At 36.3% G+C, this 21,997-nt stretch overlaps 1 long non-coding RNA gene across 2 annotated transcripts in view; it reads left to right on the plus strand.

Annotated features, from left to right (window-relative positions):
- The window catches only part of LOC138109746 (uncharacterized), a 233,093-nt gene extending 211,385 nt beyond the window's left edge, over positions 1–21,708 (plus strand). The window contains exons 6-9 of one of the 2 annotated variants that reach the window (XR_011150698.1): positions 853–912; positions 5,620–5,714; positions 19,302–19,421; positions 20,598–21,708. This is a non-coding gene — a long non-coding RNA (uncharacterized lncRNA). Of the gene's footprint in view, positions 1–852; positions 913–5,619; positions 5,715–5,803; positions 5,904–19,301; positions 19,422–20,597 lie in introns of those variants that run through there. The other variant, XR_011150699.1, reaches the window with a different exon arrangement.
- Positions 21,709–21,997: the final 289 nt, after the last annotated feature.

A 21,997-nucleotide genomic window follows, 5' to 3' on the forward strand; every position in this document is an offset into this window, starting at 1 on the left:
GGAGCCTCTCTCTGCCATGTTTTGTCAGCAAAAGTTTTAAAAGTGGCAAGTGTTCACAGTTAATTACCACAGACAAGGGCTTAAGCAAAAATAATCTCTTAATTGTCAAGAGTCTTTCTTTAAAAGTATCATTTACCAAAGAACACCTTGTAGTTGCTTATAGGTTACAGAAACCTACAGATAGGGTGGTGTGCCAGGAGTCTTTGGGGTCTTACTCTTTTGCCATAGTGTTGCATACTACTAGCAAAAGTGGTTTAAAAAACTTTTCTAATGTAGGCTCCATCTTAGCAGAAAGATCATCTCAGGTATCAGCTGACATTACTCCATATTGTAATTATAATTGAGTACTAAAATAGATAAAGCAACATGTAACTTTTCAAAAGTGGGTAGAGATAAGGGGGAAAAATCACTAGTACATAATTATCAGTTTGCCACAAAAATTACTCTGTGGACAACAGAAACATGGGAAATATTCTGCTCTGTTTTGTTCTTATTATGAGGTATTGGTTTGGTTTAATGTAAATCCTGAAGTACATTCATCCTTCTAGTAATGCATAAAGCAGAGCAACATGAGCACGTATTTCTCTTTACAATCTCTGGTGTAAGTCATTGCAGTCTGTTCTTTAAGGTCCACTTATATTTGACAAATTATTTTTTAGAGTGTATTTATGTCTTGGGTGATCAGTCAGGGAGATCCAGCAGTAGTTTTCAGATCATCAGCTTTGGAAAATGGTGCCATCTTATTTTCATTCTTTTGACAAATGCTAAAATCAACTTAACACATTGCTGCTGTCATGGATGGATAAGTAACTCTAATTTCTTCTGTCTGAATATTTTTTCTTTCTATCCAAGGTGCAACAGAAGGAGGACTTCACATTTGGAAAGACTGCTTTTCCTGCTGAACTCCAAAGGGTACTGAATTAACACTACCAGTTTATCAGTCACAGTATTTTGTTTTTCAGATAGAAGCATTTTTCAGTATTTAATTTTTGTGTGAATAAAGTTGGTAGCTGTTTAAGAAACCTCAAGTTTTCATTTCTTTGACATACTTCAAACAAATGTGTTATCAAAACAAGCAAGATAAGATAAACAACAGCAAGATTAATCTGTAAATAGTATAATTGGATTCTACAATTTGCATATCTAGCAAATTATGACACACTACAAGAATCTCATCCAAAAGGTATGATTTCTGATTTGTCCAGATCAAAGCTTCTAATGGTCTCTGTAGGAATGAAACTCAATTGATGGAAATTTTTTTGTGATGTACAGATTGCAACGGATTCCTCAGTTTTGTTGCCTCTTTTTATATTGTGATGCTTATCCTTCCCATTTTTTCTTCTTTCTTTGATAGATTTGATTTTCCTTTTTTAATGAACTTTCTTTCCTTCTTTAACTGCCTATTTATTTTTCTGCACTACAGATGCACTATCCGACTCTGATATTTCCAATAGTGTCCTCTTCCTTAGCTCTGATGAGTTTCACACACTCTGCACACCTTTGCCAACACTGTCACGCCTTGCCACAGCTCTCATACCCAGCTGGAGTACAGTAGTTCCTTTTTCTCTTGATGGCCAGACAACTTTCCTCCATTTCTGTTGCTGAGGCACTGCCAGAGCATGGTAGAGAAAGGGATTTACAATTTTAGCTATAGTTACATTTTAAATGCTCAAGAAAGAAAGAAGAAACTCTAAGAAACGTGTTATGAAGCCAGCCTAAATTCTTTTGCCCTTGGGAATACAATAAAATGCTACTAATAAAAACAAGAAGCCTTGAGGGAAATCCTTTAAAACGTATTAGAAAATAATAACAGTTTGAGAAACCTGGGATGCTTGTGATGCTCTGTCTCTCCCACTCCTTTACTGAAGTAAATCATTGTTTTGTGTCTAGAATTTGATGGATGATTTTCTAGTGAGTGAGAAACAGTCTGTGGATCTTTTTGGGTCAGTACTTGATTGTGGAGGCTTGGTTCATTCCCTGGTTTTTAGTTTCTGAATCACTCTGTGTACTTTGATGGTGGTTATATTTTGGGACTCTCTAATGAGTAGCTTATAGTTTCTTACAGATTTTAAAGGAAGACTATACATTTTTTTTGAGTTTATCTCTGTATTCCATGGGAGTTGTCTATAAGAGAGCCTACAAATATACTGGATGCATCTCATGGCACTACCCTTCTTCACGTCCCATTCACATCTTTATATACATAGCTGTGTGTGCATGTGAGAGTATGAGAATTAATGGTGGGAATAAAGTAGAAACTCCTTTTCAAATAACAAGGTATAAATAATTGTTTATAATTATGTAGGATAAAGAATGAAAGCCAGATGATGGAAAGATGTTAACCAGAAAGACAGCTTCTAGTAAAATCAGAAAGGTTAATAAACAGTTCTACAAGCTAAATGACATGGAAAAAGAAGATATTTTGTTTATTTTTTAGCAAAATCTGATTTTATTTGGATAAAATTCAAATGTAAGATTAACAGATCTTTAATTAATCTTACTTAAAGAGGATGTGGCTTATAGGTCTTACTGGCACTATTAATCACAGAATCACAGAATAAGCTGAGTTGCAAGATACCCACAAGGGTCCTCAGTCCAACTCCCAGCCCTGCACAGCACCATCCCCAAGAGTCACACCATGTGCCTGAGAGTGTTGTCCAAGCACTCCTTGAGCTCCATCAGGCTGGTGCTGTGACCAGTTCCTTGGGGAGCCTGTTCCAGTTCCCAAACGCCCTCTGGGTGAAGGATCTTGTTCTAATATCCACTAAACCTGTCCTGACACAACTTCAGGCAATTCCCTTTGATCCTGTCACTGGTCACCACAGAGAAAAGATTGGTGCCTGCCCCTCTGCCTTCTGTAGACTCTCAGCGGTAGACTTGAGACTAGAGGTCTCCCCTCAGTCTCCTCCTCTCCAGGCTGAAAAGACCAAGTAACCTCAGCTGCTCCTTATACAGCTTCCCCTCAAGGCCCTCCACCATCTTTGTTGCCTTCCTTTGGATGCCCTCTAATAGCTAAATAACATGATTCTAATGTTGTGGCACCCAAACTTGCACACAGGGTTTGAGGTGAGGCCACCCCAAGTGCAGAGCAGAGTGGGACAATCCCCTCTCTTGCCCAGCTGGTGATGCTGTGCTGGGTGCACCCTAGGACATGGTTGGCCCTCCAATGTCACATTGGTGGCCTGAGAAAAAACCCTTGCCTCCATTTCTGCCCAGGGAGTCTTAGCCACTCTAATGCATCAATATTGATTTAAATTTAAAGCTAGTTAAGAGAAAGAAAGATGTGATAACTTCTGAATTGGAAAGTGTATGAAATATAAGCATTCACTGCAAATTGGGATGTGAGAAAACTTAGGAAATGAATAAATGGTGGAAGACTGAAAAATATGCATCTATATTCTGGCTGATCTAAATAAAAAGAAAAATATTTTTGAAGAAAGAAGCCAGCTCAAAGTTTAAGGGCTCAGTGGGATTTTATCATCAGAAAAATAGGCAGAAACTTTTACAATTTTAAATCTTGCTTTTAGCATCTCAGGCTCCTGAGAAACTTGTCTTCTTTAATAGCTTTAAAATGCCTTCGACTTTTATAGAGTGACGCAAGTATTAATCAAATTAGAACATCTAACTGTAGCCTTTATTCATTTTATCTCATCCCATTCATCATAATCTATCCATATAGAGTCTTCAAAACAAGAAAAAATGTCCATGAAAGAAAGTTTCTAGTAAAAAAACCTGACAATCTAATAGACATATCAAATATGTTATTCGTTGAAAGGACTGCAAGCTCAAATTCAAGTTCTGAGTCAAGAGTGGATTATGTCTACTGAGAATTGTATTTCTCCCCTCACATCTGTGTTTCTTGGTGTCCTTACTGTCTTCACTAATCCTTTGATTCATAAAGACAGAAATTTCCTCTAGGGTTCAAGTGATGTGTGATTGACTAGAACATTCCCTGTTCATCCCAGCAGGGTATGATGCAGAACAAGATAGTCTACTATACTTGATTGTTTTATAAGAGAAGCTTTCCTCTTCCTTTAAAAGAGCAATAATATAATCAGGGAGAAAAATTGTGTTGGAGTTCAAATATTTAGCATAATGTTGAGCCCTTGAAACTTTCAAAATCATATTTCAGTGTTCTCAAGGCAGTTATTTGTATAGTGATATCACTGTCTGAAAATTAATTTGATAAAAATAAAGCTATGTGCATATTCTACAGCCATGTGCAAATTCTATATTTGTCAACATTCAAGCTCTGTAAATGATTTTTGTTATGCCATGTATTCAAACATTATACTTCACTTTTATCTTTCATTTTATTCATAATTACACATAATTCTCTTCAGTCTACGCTGTGTGTTTTTCACCCCATTACCTTCAGTCTCTCATATCTGGAGTTGATTTTTTTTGTTATTTTTTTCCTTAAGATGATTGAATTAAATAAAATACATAATTCATCACCTCATGACATGAGGTTTTATCTCCAGGACCCTGATGCAATAAACAAATTTCTTACTGCTAATATCACATAGGTAATTTTTCAGTACCCTCACTTCCAGCAAAAGTTTGGGTGTGCAAATACATAGCTCCAGCTACAGGAAGAGAAGTAATTAATCTGCGAATTAAAAGATGGTGCCACACAGAATTAAAGGCATTTTACTGTAACACATTCTGAAGGTATCAGTTTAATTCCTTAGGTGAGATGCTGATTTTGTTTTCAGCTACATTTTTTTTACAAAATTTTGGCCTTTCTTTTAAGGTTTCTGTGAAATTTTCCTAAATTCTTCTCTTGCAGTGAAACAGTTATGGCTACAACACTGTCAGGGCTAGTAACTATGGGCTTTAGATCCAGTTCCATCAGAAAAGGAGCAAGCCAGACAGACCTGGCAGGCTGGGAAAAAGTGGGATTAGAGCAACGGACCAAGAGATATTTCAGGGGTTGCCAGTGAATTGTCCCAAAGCAGTGGCAGTGATGTCTTGTTCTTGGAAAGTGGTTGCTTAGTCTCATCCTTTATTTAGTGGAGCTACCCTACTTCTGAAAGAAGCCACAGCACATATGACAGCACCATCAGTGGCACTGATCCAAGGGCTTTCTTTTCTTTGTTTAGAAAGTGTAGACAACCTGTCATGTGAAGCAAAATAAATACCGCATGAGGCCCCCTGTTTCTAAGTTAAAGGAGAATTTAAAATATTGGATAATCATTGAAACATTCAAAATTATTCATCTATAAGGTGAAGCATCTATAAATTACTTGTACTATAGTATTTCATTATATGTATTAAAGTACTGACAAATACTTGTTTATTGCATTTCAAATGTGGCAATTTTTTTTCTTTTTTTTTGTAAGGAATTGCATGAATTTGTGGTTATGCATTAATTTACCAGCTGTATACTAGGGCTCTTGGTCTCTCATAAAACTTAAACTTTTCTCCACCTTTTTTCTCAAGAAAACTTTTTCTAATTATTTTCTATGATAACTGGTTAATAAGCATTTAGATCTATTGTCAGTACAGAGATGAGAGAAACACAAGTGGCTCAGTTCAAAATATTACATGAAACTGTTTTCTGTGTGTTTTCAGTACTTCAGCTTGTTTGACAGTAGCTCTGTCTGTTATTTGCAGTTATTCTGCTGGACTTGCTTCTCCTCTTCAATTTCATCTTTTTGCTTCTGCTAGCAGCTTGCAAGTGTCTTTCATAGGCAGTGTTTGCTGTTCAGGTATGTCCTGCTATTTACTACTGTTTTGTATTTAAATAATACAAAATGTATGTTGAGTGCACAAATAAAGCAATAATTTCTTACACCAGGGCAACAACAGCAGTCATTGTCAAGGAAAGTTTTGGAGCATCACAAGCAATGCTAAAACTGTGCTATGAAGTACTGTTATGGGGTGGTTCAGATTAATGAAAATTAATCTGTATGCAAATGCTTACAGTGATAAGTCTAAGTGCAAAGTGCAAATAAACCTGCCAGTCTAATTTATAAGCTCTTTTTCCTTTGTTCTGTGCCACCCTTGCACTTTTATGGTCTGCAAGATCATACAATTGGGAACCATATGAATGATGGAACTGGCTTTCATTTTTGCATGACTGCTAGGTTTAACAGTGCATACAACAATCAGTGATGTCCCACATCTGTGACAACATCTGCCCATCTTCTCAGCAGGGCAGGTCTAGTCTCTCTACATTCCTTTATTCCACCTACTGGCAGTGCAAAACATATGAATCAGGAGCATCCTCCTCCAGAACTGCAGCAAGGGAGATCTTGAGCCTGAAGGCAACTTTTGCTTTACGATATTGATGTAATGTTCACCTCCTATATAATGGTTTTCATAAAATAACCATGTTTTGAGATCTTTGGCACATTATATGACTAATGAGGAAAAAGGTAAGAAAATTTTAGTAATGATATTAAACCTTAAAAAACCATGAGAGAATTTAGCTCCACGCTGGCATTTTATAACATATCAAATGCATACCTGGAAGTCAGTGAAGTTGCACTGACAGTTGATTTTGGCTTGGCATTTTACTACTGAAAGAAGCAATGAGTGTGTTCACTTCCTTAAACTCTGTAAGGTTATTGTTAGTCAGTTAAACTTTGAAATGCTGTAAGATAAGAGATTATTTGAGCCAAAATGGAGTGCTCTGCAAGATTGTAACTGTGCTTTAAACTGCGAAGGTAGGAAACTCTCAGGAGACAGTTCTATATCTATTCTGTTCACTCCATCAAGTACAGTACTTTAAATTTTCAAGATTAACAGTCTTCACCTACAAACTACTGAAGGACAGGAAACTTTTACAGATTTCATTTCCAGTGTGTGTGACAGCATCAATGCGTTTGTCACTCTCAGCAGTAGTTTCTTCCTGAAACATTTTGACAGAATTGGGAAGCATTAAAATAATTTTTACCTCAACATTAAAAAAGTCTAGTAACAACTTGGTATTTTTCTACTTTATTCAAAGTATGAGTGGCAATAGCTGCAGTACATTTCCAGGTCACATGTGCATTGTCAGTCTGAAAGACATCACGGGAATTTTGAGAAATGCTGAAGGTTAAGGTACACAGACTTGATCATTGTAGGTCAAACTCTCCATTTGGATTGTTGCCATTGAAGTTGTTAGATGTTCCTGGGATAATGGTGTTTTACTCCAGACCTAAATAAAGTAAAATGAAGTGGCAATCCAAGCCGATCCGTTTGTCATCTTTTGAATAACGTATGTGCATCGTTTTTGAGTAAAACTTGATTGACAAGTGTATGTTGTCATTGTTATTGCATTGTTATTAATTAATTTAATTGCAATTATCTATAAATCCTAAATTAAGTCAGTAACATTTGAATTTGCATGTATCTTCCCTACCATATGTCAGTTTCCTTTTGGTTTTTTTTTATCCCTTGTGGTTTGCCTAAAAAACCATTTCAGGGATCAGTTAGCACCCACTTGTTTGCCTAGTAGATTGCTGCTGTGTTTAGGCTGCAATAATAATATACAGGAACCGAAATTTCAGAGAAAGAACTTTTTAGGAAAAACAAGGAGTTTTCAATTGAAGAGAGAAGAATTTCATACCTTATTGAAAAACCTTGTTATGTGAGAGCAGTGACTTTTAGTATAACAGAGCAACATTTAAATACTTGTGGAAGACAATAATCCCAGCCCCCAAATGCACCTTTCATTAGTGTGTAGGAGGGTGACCATAGTCTTTTCTATGCAGCAAGAGAATAAAATGAGTTTAAGATAAAAGATACTGTCTAAACATTTGTCAGATGCCCTGAGTACAGACAAGGGTGGATTACTCTGATTTAGAGACACTCTTGCAGATCTTGGCATATGAACATGGAAAAGAGATGCATATTGAGCTGGTTGCTCCTGGAATCAGCAGGGCATGGATAAATTACTTCAGAGGCTCTGATCAGTGCTGCTTTGAAGAACTGTGACAATCCAACATCCATGGCCCCTTGTAACTGCTGAACTCCCCATAACCTTCTGCAAAGATGATTTAAAGTCTGTTTCATCTGCAAGAGAAAGACATTTAAATTACATTTCTTTAACAGTTTAATGTAGGCCTAATTTTTTAACAAAGAGAAGAATTTATTGGGAGTTGGTATGTCCCTAGTTTTGCTCACAATACCTGTTTTCGGAAAGGTGTTACTGTAGCTACTTAAGAGGTTAAATACAGAACTGATTTAGGATTACTGCTTTACTTTTAATTCATTCATCAGGTTGAAAAAGGCAGAACATATTTTTCTACTGAATAAATTGCAGATTGTATATGCTGGGATTATTTTTAACAAATGAAGCTCAAGTTTGAAAAAGTTTGAAAATTAGGTGAATGAAATGAAAAATATTAAAGGAATGTTTACTTTTTAAAAGGAAGTCAGAGAAAATGCAAATTTCAAAAGATATTTCTGCAGTTGCAGTTGAAAGAAATATTGTAAAATCAAACTTCCACAACCAAAGAAATAATAAAGGTTTAATAAGATATAGTAAAACTAAACTGAAAGGACAGTAATTTGTTTAGGCTTATTGCATGTAATTTTTGTAATAGAAGATTAAAAGGGAAAATGACAGATAAGGTAGCCTGTGAACTCACATTTGTATCAGTGTGAGTAAAGTTCAAGATAAAGTACTGCTTTTAAAGTTCTGTAGAGCTAAAAGCTTCTGAAATGCAATGAATTGAAATGTTGTTCCATTTTTTCTGTTTTCATTATTGGATTATATAGCAATCTAAAACTTCAAATACCCTAGTCCCTGATGCTCAATCTGTTATTTATTTGTTTTTCCTCATTCAAGCCAGATTATAAAGTTTTTTTGCCATATTCGCTTATTTGTTTGTTAAATCTCAGTTTCAAAAATATTAAGTGACACAAAGCAAATTTGGAAAGATGGTGAACATTAGCCATTTTCCACGATGTCAATATGTATTGCAAATTAGCAACTGTGCTTTTTATGACATGTCCCCATAAGTAAGCAAGATGTAAAATACACTACCCTATGGAACAAAATCTTTTGAAATTGACAAACAGACGTAATTTCTTGGTCAGGGTTTGGGGGGGTTTTGTTGGGGTTGGTTTTTTTTGTTTGTTTGTTTGTTTGTTTGTTTTACGAAGGAAATTGTTGGTTTTTATTTAGTTTGCACTGTGACCCTTCTTCTGGGTAAAACCTTTGAGGAAAAGGAAGCTGGATCGTGTAGCGGGCTGGGTACCAGAAGCAGCATAGCTGACCTAGCACATTAGGTGAGCCTGCACCATGTCATGATCTCCTGGCTTTCACAACCATCTTACTTGAGATGAGTGACACATTCTAGCAAAAGGGACTTTGGTTTGTGATGACTCCTGTCACTGACTGGCAGCACTAATACCTGAGTAACTGATAGCATACAACCTATCCAGGAGCTTGAGACAGGGACTCATAGCAGAGAATTAAAAAGCAATGCTTTTCCACTCTCACACTAGTTGAGCAAGTAGACACAAAGAAGGAGCTATTCTGACTGTCTGCATTTTCTAAAATATCTGATCATTCTAGTATGATTATGGAATTCACTGAATAATTCCTCAGTCAATCAAATAGTCTCAGAAGATGAAAGGTCAGCTTATTTCCTGTCTCCTTCCCCATTAGCCTGAATAGTACTCTAGGAAGTGGCCTGAGTGTCCTGCTCGTTGGGCTTACAGGACTGGTAGGAAAAGGCAATGACTGCTCACCTTCATCTCCCCATTCTGTTCTCCACCCCTCAGTCTGAGAAGAGCCCAGCTAGTGGACAGGTTGCTATGAAGAGATGATTTAATTTCCCACACTTTAACCTTCCACGCTTTTGTATCAGTGTGTTATAGTTACTATTCTGGTCCTGAAGTAAGAGACTTCATGAGGGTCATTACTGAGCTTCAGTATTATTCTTTTAATTGCTTGCCCTCTCCCAGTTTATATTAATCATGCTAGCAACACATCATTTCCAGTAGCTTGGGTGAACTGCACCTTTATTGCTATGTGCTCTGCTTAGTTATCTTTATTAATAATCTCTCATATTAGCTGTACTACTCATCTTTCCTTCTTTATTTATACTATTTTGTAATTTTGGATGATCAACTCTTCTGCAACTGCATTTAGCAATCCATTTCTCAGTGTCTGAAAGTGTGGTGCTTTGGATGGTCAGGCAACATGGAAACTTTTACTGTTAGCTTTCCTGGTTATCAGTGGAGACATTTTGAATTTCTTAATGGGAGGGCTGGTTCCACTGTGTCTGTTTTCCCCAACTGTATGAAAACCTGTAGTTTCTTTAATATAGTTTCGTAGTATTCTTTCCTTCTTCTTTGGATTTGGTGGCCTTGTTATAAAAGATAGCCCTTGGGTGTAGTGCCTCAAAAATATCCAAGTCATTACAAACCCAGTAGTTTTCAAGTGAAAACCTCTTGTAATAAAAATTCTTTGCTCAGTGTTATTTTTGAAATTATGTCTTTGTTTTCAGGACTAACAAAACTGAAGGGATTAAGCAGGGCAATTCCTTGGCATTCCAGGCAGGAAAAACAGATGGTGTGTGGTTTTAGAAAAGATTGTTTTAGGACCTGTACACTGAAAGATTTTTTCTTTATAGAATTATAAACATTTAATGCATCTGGCTTGCATTTAATCGCCTTATCTCCTAAATAGAATAGATTTTCATATTATTAAGAATTCATAATCATTAAAATAAATGTAGCATATAAAATTAGTTCCCACCAACTGAGGTGGGTGGCAGACACAGCGGGGTGAAATTTCTTACCTCAAAACTTGAAATCTCCCTCAGGGATCTAGGAGGGGAGTAACACACCAACATCAAACAGAACAATAACAAAAGTATTGTGCATCTTTCACGTAAACACACTCAGAGAGGAAGTAATTGAAATGCTGAAGTTTTTGTAGCAATATTCACACTTTTTTATTTTATTTTTTATTAATTAGCATAACTTTAATGGTTGGAATATAAAGAAGAATTCACTGCCTATAGATTTCAGTGGCAGTTTTCCCCAGGGTATAATTAGTAGTGTTGGGAGATATTTTTTGCTTCATTTCAAATATACAAAGCCTGGCCCTACTTCTACTTAAGTCAATGGCATGACTATCATTAACTCTCTCCTGTGATAGCCCAGTTAAGCTCAGAATGAAGGAAATTATTACCAAGATGCTTTACTTGAAGTAATGGCTTTAACTGAGGTAAAAAAAGCCTGACATCAGCTATAAAACAATTTAAGATTAATGCACATAAACTAATTTATTTCTCTCCATATGATAGATGTCCCTAAACATGGGAGGGACCTGGAATGTGGAACATGGAATAATCAGTGTAAGAACTGGAGAACTTAGATATGCAGTACTGTGTTAGTAAAGGTCTTTATGATAAGAAGTGAAAGAAAATTGTCTGGAATATCTTTTGAGAAACGAAGTATGTGGAACATATAGCACCCCAGAAGACATGCTAGAAGAAAAATTTATTGCCAACAGGATTTACTTGAAAGAAAATCTTTGGACTATTATTGGGATTGATCAGCATAGTACACTACTTAAAATAATTTTTGTGTAAATATAATTATTGGAGCATAAGAAGCATTTTATTTTTCAGTAAGCCTTGTCAACAGAACTTAACACCTCAGGCAAATTTATCTGTAACTTATTCAGATCATGGCTTGAATTTTGCAGTTTACAGAGAGAAATGGTAGTCTTTCTAGTCCTTCCCTCTTAACCAGGAGGGCTTTAATCACTGTTTACTAGACTTTGTTCAACACTGACCATCTAGTCTCTTAAAATTATATTTTTTCTCTAGCTCCAGTTTTGAAGTAGTCATAAATATTCTTGTTCTGACTACTCAGTCTTGATCATATGTTGAACAACACCCAAGTTTCATCAGAAATTTTAATGTCAGGGGACCTGGGTACCCTGAAAAATTCTGAAGAATCCTGTAAAACAGCAACCATTTCAAGGTATTTATAAAGCCACATAAAGCAGTACTGCCTATTACAACAGCACAAACAATGACAAAACATTAGAAATACAGACCATGTGGAGGCTGGCAAAGTATTTTCAGAAGTGACTGCAGAGTTTTCATAACTTGATATAAAGCCAAACAACTCAAAATATACCAGAACATTAGCAGAAAATTAAAAAACAAAGCAAACATAAAGACTCAGATCTGAAACCTAACCTAAATCTAAACATTATATTTCTTTGCAAATCCAGTCCATTGAAGCTTGTTATTTTCCTACAAGAGCCAAGTGAATTTAACATGTGTGAAAGTAGCTTGGGAGTGACTGTATGTATTACATGTCTGAGAACATATTATTTTAGAATTAATTGTCTGACTGCATATCACATTAAAAAAAAAGTTCTAGAATTTAGTTTGGAAGGGTTTGGACAGCAAATACCTAATAATTATGTGTAAATGGCAAGTTTAAAGAGCTATTTAAGAGTATCTCATAGAATCCTAGGTCACAGAATTGTTTAGGCTGGAAAAGACCTTTGGGACCATTGATTCCAGCTGTTAACCAAGCACTGCCAAGTCCACCACTCAACCAGATGGTGACTCAATACTTCCAGGAGAATGCTGTGGGAAACAGCATCAAAGGTTTTACCAAAGCCCAGGTAGACAGCATCCACAGCCTTTCCCTCATCCACCAAGTGGATGACCTTGTCACAGACAGAGATCAGGTTGATGAAGCAGGACCTGCCTTCCATAAACCCCTGCTGTCTGGCCTGATCTCCTGGTTATCCTGGACATATTATGTGATGGCATCAAGATGATCTGCTTTCCCAGCACTGAGGTCAGGTTGACAGGACTATCTCAGCTTAGTCTTTCAGCATTTCTTGTAGATGGGCATCACATTTGCAAAGTTTTAGTTGACCAGGACCTCCCATATTAGCCAGCACTGCTGGTAAATGATGGAAAGTGGCTCAGTGAGCACTTCTGCCAGCTCCCTCAGCACCTCTGGATGGATCCCATCTGGCCCTATGGACTTGTGTGTGCCTGAGTGGTGTAGCAGGTTGCTGATCATTTCCCCTTGGATTATGAGGGTTCCATTCTGCTCCCGTCCCTCCCTTCCAGCTCAAGGGGCTCTGTATCCTGAGAACAACCGGTCTTTGTATTAAAGACTGAGTCAAAAAAGACATTAAGCACCTCAGCCTTTTCCTCGTTCCCTCGTCATTCTTTTCCCCCTTATTCTTTTCTTTAGCCCTCTTTTTGTAGCTGATATATTTATAGAAAACTTTTTTATTGCCTTTTACTGCAGTCACCAGATTAAGTTCTAGCTGGACTTTGGCCCTTCTAATTTTCTCTTTACATAACTTTAGTCCTGACTGTCATGTATTTTCTTCCAAAGTTTGTAAACTCCCCTTTTTTCCCTGAGTTCCAGACAAAGCTCTCTGTTCAGCCAGGGTGGTCCTCTTTGTCAACTTATTTTAGCTCATGGGAACAGCTTGCTCCTGGGCCTTTAAGATGTACTTATTCATTCAAACTCATTTTCTTTAACATTAATCATATAATACACATTTAACTGTTTAAGTAAGAGTGGTCTGATGTCCAGACCTGTTGATTTCTCACTCTTATTTTTGGTGGGTGATCAGTAGCTTCATTACAGGGTCTACAGTAGGCACGGTCTTCTTTGAAAAGTTTGGCCACTCTGTAAAGTGTTTCTTTCCATGTGTATAGGATCAGATCCTTAAGTGTGGTAAATAAACCTTTCTCTTTAAAGATCATTATGGTGATTTACTTATGCTGCAAATGTGGAATATAAATGTGTGTCTTATTTTATTTGGTTTTTTCTGATGGCAATTTTATCTTTGTATCTGGGATTGCCCATTCCTTTATGGGCTTCACTATGTAAGGAAAGATTTTGATTTGCTGTTGTCATGGTATCACTCAATGTTCTTTTACTGAAGCTGATTTCTGTTGAGAGTAATTGAAGAGTTTTGGAGGTTTTTTTGTGTGTGTGAAAAGCAGTAAGATTTAATATAATTATATTAGAAGGAGTTTAGATGCTACAGTTTTTAAATTAGCAGTAATGAATATGTTAAAATGAATAAGTGACTTATACTTTGAGAAATTGCAGCTTAGAGGGTTTCATCTTTGTTGTAGCTGACCCACATAAGAGTCCTATTCCTGAACATGCTAGATTAGGAGGGAAGAGAGAGGAATTATTTTTAAAACAGGATTTGCTGTTCTCTCCTAAAGGAAAGTGCCCTACATCTGTCTCTGCCAGCAAAATTCAGGCTCAGCAGTTTGATATGACACTAATTTACTTGCAGAGAGATTTATAAACCTTCATAAATAGCAGAACAATATGATTAGGTAGTACTTCTGTTGATTCAATTACAACAGAGGTTTAAAGATACTAAGAAAAAAATCAAATGGCCCAAGCTGGAATTAAGCTTTCTTAATGGAATGGGAAAAAAACCCCAGCAGTGATGAAAAAGAAACAAAGAATTTCTGCTGTGATCAAGCAGGGAAACCATTTCTTAAACTTTGATAGATGTATTGTATTAATAGTTGGAAATCTGGACCACACATCACTCTTTGAGATGTAGATTTAATTTATAACTTTAGTGAATTGTTTCAAAAATTATTTATTTCAGTTTCCACAGGCCATTTGCATCTTTTTGTACAGATTAGGCTATGTACTGGATCATGCCCTCAGAAAAGTACCTAGAATACTGGGAGGACTTTTTTGGTAGTGATATATTATACTTTTATTCCCTTTAATGTGTCATGTCAGCAGTTCTCTGACAGTGTCTCCTTTTAAGCTGAGCAAGGCAGGAGTTACAAACTAAAAATCAGTATATGAAACTGTTTGGAAGCTCAGCCATATGTTACAGATATGATGTGCCTCTTGCTCTTTGTCTTCTTTGGACAGTTTCCTGTGAGAAGCAAGGGTTCTCTACTGAGATCAATAGGGACAATTTATATGGTTGTAAACTTCAGCACCAATCTTCAGTCAAAAATCTGCATTGGACAAGGATTTATTTAGGAAGAGGTTTTAAGTGCCACTATATAAAGGTTGGCTATGCTCTTTTGCTCAGCTACTTGTTTGGAGAAATTTACATATATGTACATATTTGTACATAGCAAATGTTTTCCATATTTTTCTGGCAAAACAGTTTTTAGATGCTTATTCAGGTTTCTTTTCTCAAGAAAATGAGTATTGAGTGCTATCAGTAGGTGCAGAAGTTATTTAGAATGTTGAACACCTGTATTTCAACCCTAACAGTAACAAATATTCAAATGCACATAATATTTGGTTCTGTCATTCCAAGACATAAAAGGTTTTTCCTCAGCCCGCTGTCAGATTGCTTTTTCCTGTTCCTGTCCAATAAAAATTAGCTGTTTGAGCAACGATGCTGGATTACAACACAAACTTAAGTATAATGTACTAAGCCCTATACCTTGGAGTCTAAAGCAAAGATAAAGGGAATTTAGTGTGTCTGTTTCTTCGAAAAGACTCATGTTCAACCCCCTTTTTTTTAAGCTGATTGCTTCCCAGTGAATATGAAACTGAATTAAGGATAGTCTTTTGAACCCCTAACAATTGTGTCATTTTTAAGATTGTTTTTTGGGTTTTGATTCTTTTATTTGATGCTTGCATTTCTTCTTGCTTTTTGGTTTAGGGTTTGTTTGTGGTTTTCTGGGTTTTTTTGGGTTTTTTTTCTGTTATTTTTTTCTTTTTGGAGGAGAGTGTTTTTGTTGTTGATGGGTTTGGTTTTGTTTGGAGGTTTGTTTTGTGATTTAGTTGTTTTTTGTTATGTTTTGTTCTTTTTTGGAAAGGGAGAATTGGAAGGAGGAAAGGACAAGCTGTTTACCTGCTTTTTAGTTCCATTTGTGTATTCTTTATAATTTGAGTCATTAATGACTTATGGAATGTCTTGGATATGAATACTTAAACTGGATGGTACATAAAACTTTTGTACACTTTCCACTGAGAGATTCAATGAAGATAGAAGTGTATTGATGTGTGCTGTTCTGAAGTATGGTTAGCTGCCAAATATGTTGAAGAACTATCTCTGAAGAAACAATTCCTTCATGAGTAAAGACCAAGGAGAACAGACTTAAGAAGGGAAGAGTAGAGGTTTAAAATTAAACTCATTTGGCAGTGTTTTTAACAGTAGGACTTAGGGATGAAGAAAAAAGTTTTGCCATCTGAGGTTATTCCATGCTTAGCAAAGTTTATGTCAGTAGTTTATTGAGACTCATGCATACGTGTATCTCTATGGTGGAATAATAAATTGATTAAACCCGTATATTTACAAAGGTGTAAGAAGTTCTTTGTAATATATTCTTGATGGCATCTGTAGATCTGAAGACCTTATTTGCAAATGTTCTCACAGGGTTTGAAGTGATTTGAAGTCAAATATGCTATTGCTGGAAATTATGTTTACAGGGACCATTGTCTACCAGTCCTATAAGGGATTATTCTTAGCAGTGTAAGGATTCTTCTTAACAGTGCCTTATATCATGAAGATGTCAAAGAGCCTTGGACTGAGTTGGTGGAGAGGGAAAACGTCCTCTTTTAATTGCAGCTTTGGGATCTTGTGTGTCACTGTTTCCACTGAGGGCTTACTGCAAGTGATAAGCAGTCAAATCATGATGGAGCAGCACAGGCCACTTTTCTGAGGGTATTAAGGTTTACAGCAGCTGCTGCTTCCTGCAAGGGGGTTACTTAGCTAGCAGCAGACCTGTGATTGTTTGTGCTGGAAAAGCTCTCCAGAAACCTCCAGCACCTGGAGACCTTCAAGCTTGCACAATGAATTATGATTGCTGTACAACTAATATTAGAAAATAGAATCTGATTACCCTGACAGCTGCTCTAAGTGGTAAGAGAGTGTCCAGCATATTTTCATTTTGGATGTGCTCTGAGAGACCATTCACTGCTGATTTCTGAAGTTGCTTTTTTATTTTTGTTAAATTTTTATAGTGATTATTTAAATATGAACTTACATAACATTTGAAAATGTGGAGGTGTTTCTCCTGAGGGGAAATCTAGATGGTGTATTTTATTTCTCCAACTTTCTGACTGCATCCTTGGAAGAATGGTAGCACAACTGGTTAGGAGCATTGAAACACTGAACCCTTCTCTGGGGTCTGGAGAAGATTAATGCAGTTGGAATTGAATACAGGAAAAAGTGATTGTTTTGAAGGGGGTAGGTAGGCTGGAGACCCTTCTTTCTGGTCAAGTCCTTACTCTGAGCCCGTGTCTATTTACATCAATGACGTTTTTAATAATATTTAACTGCTGACTGCTGCTGCATCAGCAAACTCAGCAAGGAAATATCCCATCAGGCCTAAGCAAAGCTCCAGCACTAACTTACCAGTGGTCCTGTCAGGAAACTAATTAATGGGGCCTGCATTTTCTTTAATAGTGGATCAGTTTCCTGGAAAAGCCAATGGAAATAACACCAATTCTTGTTCTGCTTTGGTAGAAATCATAACATTCCAGTAAGGTTGCAGAAGCCATTGAATGAAGACTATACAGAACCAAATTCTACTCCACATGAAAAAAAAAAACAAACTTGGTCTTTCAACATAACTGATCTTATGTAAAACAGTTCAAATACTTGCAGAGGAAATCCTATTTTTCTGATGCAGTTATCTGCAAGAAATATATTTACGCACAACTTGTATAGTAAGTCAAACTTACTGGTTTGTAAGAAAACTGTATTCCTTAATACTCTTTCATTAAAGTGTTTGGCTCATTCTGCTTATTACACCTTTTTTTTTTTTTTTTCTTTGAATAGTCCATGCCCTTTCTGTGAAATATTCCCCAATATATCTGGGAACATATGCCCAAAATGTTCTCATGTGCTCTGCAGTCAGAAGAGTTACCGTTAATTTTTTCAAATTAGAAGATGAAAATACAGACATGTAACTTAAAAATGTGAAGATGTTTTCTTAGGTACAATCTGTCCTTTGAAGGAAAAGAAGGAAAAAAAATGTCTGGTGACTTTTTTTTGGTATTATTTTGTGTTGTAACTCTAACTGCCAGTATACTGAGAGGAAACAACATCCAGAGGGAATAAAAATAAAGCAATTGTTATGGATTTCCAAAATAATGATTTCTGCTTCCAGCAAAGTCAGGATCTTATTAGGTGATGAAAATATCCATAATTCAAATTTTATCTTTAACAATGCAGAAGACAAAAACTCAACCACCAAAACCCTCTTCCAATTGCATCTTTTATACAAATCATAGAGTGTAACAGGGTTACCGATAAAGTATAAAATTATGCATTTATTAATTCAAAATAATTATTTTCTATATAACTTCTTTTCAAGTTATATAGAAGTATATAGATAGTGATGAGATAACTTATTCTTTCAAACAAAAACATTTTAATGGCAGGCAAGAGAGACTAACTCTACAGCTTTGCTCTATTCATGTCCTGTAATGTTTAAAAGAAAAATATAAACAACTAATTATTTACTCAGGCATGTATATACCATCAAACCAATCTTTTGCAGAAAGTGACTGAATTAAATGTTGCTTGTTTGAATGCACTTCTGCCTGTCACAAAAGAGAGTAGAAAAAAAATTCCTGAAAAATTGAAATCTCTCCTTACCTTGAATAACACAACATAAATCAAGAGCTCCAGGTTATCTTTCAGTAAATATAAACACATCAAAGATTCAGAAAAGGTTTGTTTTAAGCAAGTCACTTCACAAAACTTTCTTTGAACCTTCAGGGTTCAACCATTTAACTGTATGTCAGAAAACTTTTGTGACAGTGACTGACCCCACTTCTTTCTTGTTCCCTTTAATACAAGATATAATCCAATAGACTTTCTAAAAAAAAAAAAAAATCTTAGTCTTCTTTGACCTGCTGGAGCTTTATGTCAGAAAGCTGTGACACTGGGCTCTGGGACTGCTATTTTTAGTCTCTCAGTATGTTTGGAAGAGGCAAATCAAAATCTTTGAATTATCTGTAGGGTTTGAGCTAAGGAAGGATGCAAAAAAAAAAAGTCCATTTACATTTCCCAGCATAGACAACATAGATACAAATGTCTGCAAGAACACCACTGTGAAAGGAAAATAAACCAAGTTTAAACTGGATACTTGACACAAAATTATAATAGTTTCTCTCGTCAGCTGGGAACCCTGGCCTGATTTCCTTATGAGATCCTGCTTACATGCATCAGATCTTGTATCTCAGGTTGTCCTCTTTGAAGAGAGTACCTATCAGCAAAGTTTATGTTAAATTTTCTGTCCAATCCACATGGATGCTTTTTTTTCTCCTGCTCCTCTTATCTTCACCCTATTTCTTCTGCTTCACCCCATTTCTTCTGTCTCTATTTCATTCAGGCAAAAGAGCGATATTAAACTTGAATAAATCAAGGATGGATTCACCTTTTTTGAATAAGTAGATATTCTGCTGACAGATGGATCTCTTCAGCTTATTGATGATTTTCCAGTTTATTAAAGGTAAGCCCTCAGAACTTCATAATCAAAATGATGAAGTTCTTCATTCCCAGAACTTTCTTATATGAGCTTACTGAACAGTGCTATTGCTAAAAAAACCTGATGTGAATTCAGGGTGTTGGGCACTATTACTACTGCTTGTTCTGAGATGTGGTCTGTTTGCAATCTCTATAGAATGTTAATAGGTTTTAGACTGAAATTCAAAACGTATTTTTGAGGAATATCATAGTGGCCGCAAACACATCCTAGCAAGGAATATTTAAATGTTTGAAGCTTAGCTGCATAGAAGCTACATTACTTACATATCTGTATACACCTGAAGATTTGCATGCCATATATCAAATTGGGAGTCTAATTGCTTAACTCTCGTTATTCATATTTTCTGCAGTGAACCTCACAGAGAAATTATGCCTAGGTTTTTTGTCTGTGTTTTTCAAATTGTAGAATTTAGCTAATTAAACTAAATGTCTATGCTAAGTGACTTGCCTCTAATTTACTGCAAAATTTGCCATGCATTTATTGGATTCCAGGGCATTTCACCTAGAGCATATTAGTTTAGCGAGAGCACTTCTGAGTTCCTGCATAGATTCTGAAAGCCACACTGTGACTGAGGTGTTATTGTCTCTTTGTTTAACACCTGCATTTGTTTCATTTACCTGTCAGTTTTCTCTTTATTTTTGCATTCCAAACAAGCTCCAGCTGCACACCTCATAAGCTGGTATTATAAACAGACACTCAAAAAACTTTTAGGAATTCACAAGGTGATTAAATATTTTAATGCGGGTACCTCGTATCTAAAATCTGTGGTATGTAAGGTTGTGTAGTAAAGGGTTAACACAGCTTGTACAGAATTAGTTGTCCAGTTTTCCTATTACCTTTTTGACAGAAGAGAAATATGTGTGTTTCACTACACTGGAAATCTGTGTAACACACTACCTGTGTTACAGTACATCACAGAAGGTGCAGTTCACATGAGTGTTAGGTACTACCACCAAAAATTCTTTTCATGTTCACATTGTTATTGAAAAGGAGCTATTTTTTTGTTGGTATTGTTGGGCTTTGAAGGCTTTCTAAACTTTTCTCTTGAGAGAATTCTGTCTTGTTATTATTCTTCCTGCATTTCTACATGCCATACTATGACTCACGCTCAGAATTTCATGGCTTTTTTCATTTTATCAGATCTATGGAGGAGTGGAACGGAAAATGTTTGCTGGACTAGGCTGGAGATTGCAGATATTGAAATGGCCATTTGAAGAGCACTTAAACAGTTAAATCCAAAATTGTGCTCCTGGAAACCCTGCTGAGATATTGTGTAATCCCAAGGGGATCTGAACTGTAAAAGGACCCTAATTTCAACTCCATGGAAAATCTTCTTGTATCTTGACAGTGATATCTTCCTGTCCAACTCACCTGATGACTCAATCAGGAAAAATACCTGTGTCCTCCTCAGAACTGTGCAGAGCTCGGTTTCATGTAAAATATGGTAATAGTTGACTATCACCAGGGGAAAAAAAACCAACTTCAAGTAATTTCCTCAGTTCTTTCCCCTACCTTTATTCATTCTGTTTTCTTCCTTTATATTTTTTTTCCCAAGCTGTCTTGTAGTTCTTGATTCTACACTAACTTGTCCCAGTCTGATCTACTGTTGTCTTTGCTTCTTCATGCTCTAGCCTCTGCCTCCGTTCTTTCTCTCTAGGCATGTTATCATTATGGGTAGGCATCAAGTTATCTCCAGCAGCTGGAGTCCAGAAGTGACTGGAGAATCTGGAGGAGAAAAAGTATCTCCCTTCCCTTAAGAGGACACACAACTTCTTCTTGGAGTACCCTGAATGTAGCGAATGCAGTGGTTGTGCATGTCCTGCACAGCACAGGAACACAGTCAGGAAAGGCAAATCTTTGCAGAATTCACTGCTAAATTCTGACCTATTATGCATTGTAGCATATGCAAACTTCATTTTAATAGTGGTACAATATAGGAAGATCTCTAGGAAACATGGAAAAGGCGTATCCTTATCTTGTGTAAGTCCTCCTACAAGTTTCATGTTCTGCTGTAGGCATTAGGACTTCTGTGTGAATTGGCTCTAAGAGTTTAATAGGGCATAAAAAACATGTTTCTTTTTTGCTTTTTTTTTTTTTTAATTAAAAATTATTGAGAATTTTTGCCTGAGTCATCTAAAAACCTGAGGACATATTGCTTGCAAAATTTTGATGTATCGCTTTAAGTTTTTCAAAATGAGTTGTAGTTAGTGAAATAAATGAGAATTATAAGCTTAGAGCTAACAATACTTGACGTAGAAATTCTTTCCTGATTATTTCAAAAGCCAGGCATATTTTCACCCAACACAATAACAGGGCAATTCATCTGCTCCCCCTGGGAGAAAAATCCTGTAGTGGTTTACCTCTCTTGAGATGAAAAAGAAACTGTATGAAGACTTTAGATGAGGAACTACTTTTTTTTCCTGAACTAGTGTCTTGTTACAGTCATCTTGCAGTCTAGCTGCAGGTATACTAACAATGTAAACTACATTTCCATGCTTCATGTGGCAGTTTTGCCTTTGGATAGTCACTATACAGCTTTC

Source organism: Aphelocoma coerulescens, chromosome 4 (assembly GCF_041296385.1).
Source record: "Aphelocoma coerulescens isolate FSJ_1873_10779 chromosome 4, UR_Acoe_1.0, whole genome shotgun sequence".
Classification (NCBI taxonomy): Eukaryota; Metazoa; Chordata; class Aves; order Passeriformes; family Corvidae; genus Aphelocoma; species Aphelocoma coerulescens.